The sequence below is a fragment of the Oncorhynchus keta genome, chromosome 18, assembly GCF_023373465.1.
Source record: "Oncorhynchus keta strain PuntledgeMale-10-30-2019 chromosome 18, Oket_V2, whole genome shotgun sequence".
Taxonomy (NCBI): Eukaryota; Metazoa; Chordata; class Actinopteri; order Salmoniformes; family Salmonidae; genus Oncorhynchus; species Oncorhynchus keta.
Window position 1 is genome coordinate 39,790,387 of NC_068438.1, and position 5,000 is coordinate 39,795,386.

General features: G+C 43.0%; 1 protein-coding gene across 1 annotated transcript in view; it reads left to right on the forward strand.

The window, feature by feature from the left end:
- Positions 1 to 5,000, forward strand: part of inppl1a (inositol polyphosphate phosphatase-like 1a) — a 103,992-nt gene that overhangs the window by 57,097 nt on the left and 41,895 nt on the right. The gene's annotated exons all lie outside the window — the stretch shown is intronic.

Here is a 5,000-nt window from a genome sequence, read left to right on the forward strand (position 1 = left end):
AGTGAGTGTGTTTAGTTAACCTCCTCCCTCTGATGGATCGTCTGCCATGATGGGCGGCGGGTGGTGGCTGTAGCCCAGCGGGTGTGCTCTGAGCTGGGGTGAAGAAAGAGAGGACCCCCCCACACCCTCCATAGAAATATTATCTAATAGTCATTCAAATTCTATGTCCCCTCTCCCCTCTGTCTGGACCCCAGAGCTCAGGTTACACATGGAGGGAGAAGATGGGAGGGGGAGGGAGAAGATGGGAAGGGGAGGGAGAAGATGGGAGGGGGAGGGAGAAGATGGGAGAGGGAGGGAGAAGATGGGAGGGGAGGGAGAAGATGGGAGAGGGAGGGAGAAGATGGGAGGGGAGGGAGAAGATGAGAGAGGGAGGGGAGGGAGAAGATGGGAGGGGAGGGAGAAGATGGGAGAGGGAGGAGGAGGGAGAAGATGGGAGGGGGAGGGAGAAGATGAGAGAGGGAGGGGGAGGGAGAAGATGAGAGAGGGAGGGGGAGGGAGAAGATGAGAGAGGGAGGGGGGAGGGAGAAGATGAGAGAGGAGGGAGAGGGAGAAGATGAGAGAGGAGGGAGAGGGAGGGGGAAGAAGATGAGAGAGGAGGGAGAGGGAGAAGATGAGAGAGGGAGGGGTGGGAGAAGATTGGGGGAGATGAGAGAGGGAGGGGGAGGGAGAAGATGGGAGAGGGAGGGGGAGGGAGAAGATGGGAGGGGGAGGGAGAAGATGGGAGAGGGAGGGAGAAGATGAGAGAGGGAGGGGGAGGGAGAAGATGAGAGAGGGAGGGGGAGGGAGAAGATGAGAGAGGGAGGGGGAGGGAGAAGATGAGAGAGGAGGGAGGGGGGGTGGGAGGGGAGGGAAAAGATGGGAGAGGGAGGGGAGGGAGGGAGAAGATGGGAGAAGATGAGAGAGGGAGGGGGAGGGAGAAGATGGGAGAGGGAGGGGGAGAGAGAAGATGAGAGAGGGAGGGGGAGGGAGAAGATGAGAGAGGGAGGGGGAGGGAGAAGATGAGAGAGGGAGGGGGAGGGAGAAGATGGGAGCGGGAGGGAGAAGACAGAGAGTGAGGGGGAGGGAGGGAGAAGATTGAAGGAAGGAGAGAGAGGGGGAGGGAAAAGACGGAGAGGGAGGGGGAGATGGGAGAGAGAAGGATTGGTTGTTCATGTTTCTAATTACACACCTTACACTGTGGTTGTTCAGGTTTCTAATTACACACCTTACACTGTGGTTGTTCATGTTTCTAATTACACACCTTACACTGTGGTTGTTCATGTTTCTAATTACACACCTTACACTGTGGTTGTTCAGGTTTCTAATTACACACCTTACACTGTGGTTGTTCATGTTTCTAATTACACACCTTACACTGTGGTTGTTCATGTTTCTAATTACACACCTTACACTGTGGTTGTTCATGTTTCTAATTACACACCTTACACTGTGGTTGTTCATGTTTCTAATTACACACCTTACACTGTGGTTGTTCATGTTTCTAATTACACACCTTACACTGTGGTTGTTCAGGTTTCTAATGACACACCTTACACTGTGGTTGTTCATGTTTCTAATTACACACCTTACACTGTGGTTGTTCAGGTTTCTAATTACACACCTTACACTGTGGTTGTTCATGTTTCTAATTACACACCTTACACTGTGGTTGTTCAGGTTTCTAATTACACACCTTACACTGTGGTTGTTCAGGTTTCTAATGACACACCTTACACTGTGGTTGTTCATGTTTCTAATTACACACCTTACACTGTGGTTGTTCAGGTTTCTAATTACACACCTTACACTGTGGTTGTTCATGTTTCTAATTACACACCTTACACTGTGGTTGTTCAGGTTTCTAATTACACACCTTACACTGTGGTTGTTCATGTTTCTAATTACACACCTTACACTGTGGTTGTTCATGTTTCTAATTACACACCTTACACTGTGGTTGTTCAGGTTTCTAATTACACACCTTACACTGTGGTTGTTCAGGTTTCTAATTACACACCTTACACTGTGGTTGTTCAGGTTTCTAATTACACACCTTACACTGTGGTTGTTCAGGTTTCTAATTACACACCTTACACTGTGGTTGTTCAGGTTTCTAATTACACACCTTACACTGTGGTTGTTCAGGTTTCTAATGACACACCTTACACTGTGGTTGTTCAGGTTTCTAATTACACACCTTACACTGTGGTTGTTCATGTTTCTAATTACACACCTTACACTGTGGTTGTTCAGGTTTCTAATTACACACCTTACACTGTGGTTGTTCAGGTTTCTAATTACACACCTTACACTGTGGTTGTTCAGGTTTCTAATTACACACCTTACACTGTGGTTGTTCAGGTTTCTAATTACACACCTTACACTGTGGTTGTTCAGGTTTCTAATTACACACCTTACACTGTGGTTGTTCATGTTTCTAATTACACACCTTACACTGTGGTTGTTCAGGTTTCTAATTACACACCTTACACTGTGGTTGTTCAGGTTTCTAATTACACACCTTACACTGTGGTTGTTCATGTTTCTAATTACACACCTTACACTGTGGTTGTTCATGTTTCTAATTACACACCTTACACTGTGGTTGTTCAGGTTTCTAATTACACACCTTACACTGTGGTTGTTCAGGTTTCTAATTACACACCTTACACTGTGGTTGTTCAGGTTTCTAATTACACACCTTACACTGTGGTTGTTCAGGTTTCTAATTACACACCTTACACTGTGGTTGTTCATGTTTCTAATTACACACCTTACACTGTGGTTGTTCATGTTTCTAATTACACACCTTACACTGTGGTTGTTCATGTTTCTAATTACACACCTTACACTGTGGTTGTTCAGGTTTCTAATTACACACCTTACACTGTGGTTGTTCAGGTTTCTAATGACACACCTTACACTGTGGTTGTTCATGTTTCTAATTACACACCTTACACTGTGGTTGTTCAGGTTTCTAATTACACACCTTACACTGTGGTTGTTCATGTTTCTAATTACACACCTTACACTGTGGTTGTTCAGGTTTCTAATTACACACCTTACACTGTGGTTGTTCAGGTTTCTAATTACACACCTTACACTGTGGTTGTTCAGGTTTCTAATTACACACCTTACACTGTGGTTGTTCAGGTTTCTAATTACACACCTTACACTGTGGTTGTTCATGTTTCTAATTACACACCTTACACTGTGGTTGTTCAGGTTTCTAATTACACACCTTACACTGTGGTTGTTCATGTTTCTAATTACACACCTTACACTGTGGTTGTTCATGTTTCTAATTACACACCTTACACTGTGGTTGTTCAGGTTTCTAATTACACACCTTACACTGTGGTTGTTCATGTTTCTAATTACACACCTTACACTGTGGTTGTTCATGTTTCTAATTACACACCTTACACTGTGGTTGTTCATGTTTCTAATTACACACCTTACACTGTGGTTGTTCATGTTTCTAATTACACACCTTACACTGTGGTTGTTCAGGTTTCTAATTACACACCTTACACTGTGGTTGTTCAGGTTTCTAATTACACACCTTACACTGTGGTTGTTCAGGTTTCTAATTACACACCTTACACTGTGGTTGTTCAGGTTTCTAATTACACACCTTACACTGTGGTTGTTCATGTTTCTAATTACACACCTTACACTGTGGTTGTTCAGGTTTCTAATTACACACCTTACACTGTGGTTGTTCAGGTTTCTAATTACACACCTTACACTGTGGTTGTTCAGGTTTCTAATTACACACCTTACACTGTGGTTGTTCAGGTTTCTAATTACACACCTTACACTGTGGTTGTTCAGGTTTCTAATTACACACCTTACACTGTGGTTGTTCAGGTTTCTAATTACACACCTTACACTGTGGTTGTTCAGGTTTCTAATGACACACCTTACACTGTGGTTGTTCAGGTTTCTAATTACACACCTTACACTGTGGTTCAGGTTTCTAATTACACACCTTACACTGTGGTTGTTCAGGTTTCTAATTACACACCTTACACTGTGGTTGTTCAGGTTTCTAATTACACACCTTACACTGTGGTTGTTCAGGTTTCTAATTACACACCTTACACTGTGGTTGTTCAGGTTTCTAATTACACACCTTACACTGTGGTTGTTCAGGTTTCTAATTACACACCTTACACTGTGGTTGTTCAGGTTTCTAATTACACACCTTACACTGTGGTTGTTCAGGTTTCTAATTACACACCTTACACTGTGGTTGTTCAGGTTTCTAATTACACACCTTACACTGTGGTTGTTCAGGTTTCTAATTACACACCTTACACTGTGGTTGTTCATGTTTCTAATTACACACCTTACACTGTGGTTGTTCAGGTTTCTAATTACACACCTTACACTGTGGTTGTTCAGGTTTCTAATTACACACCTTACACTGTGGTTGTTCAGGTTTCTAATTACACACCTTACACTGTGGTTGTTCAGGTTTCTAATTACACACCTTACACTGTGGTTGTTCATGTTTCTAATTACACACCTTACACTGTGGTTGTTCATGTTTCTAATTACACACCTTACACTGTGGTTGTTCATGTTTCTAATTACACACCTTACACTGTGGTTGTTCAGGTTTCTAATTACACACCTTACACTGTGGTTGTTCATGTTTCTAATTACACACCTTACACTGTGGTTGTTCAGGTTTCTAATTACACACCTTACACTGTGGTTGTTCATGTTTCTAATTACACACCTTACACTGTGGTTGTTCATGTTTCTAATTACACACCTTACACTGTGGTTGTTCAGGTTTCTAATTACACACCTTACACTGTGGTTGTTCATGTTTCTAATTACACACCTTACACTGTGGTTGTTCATGTTTCTAATTACACACCTTACACTGTGGTTGTTCATGTTTCTAATTACACACCTTACACTGTGGTTGTTCAGGTTTCTAATTACACACCTTACACTGTGGTTGTTCAGGTTTCTAATGACACACCTTACACTGTGGTTGTTCA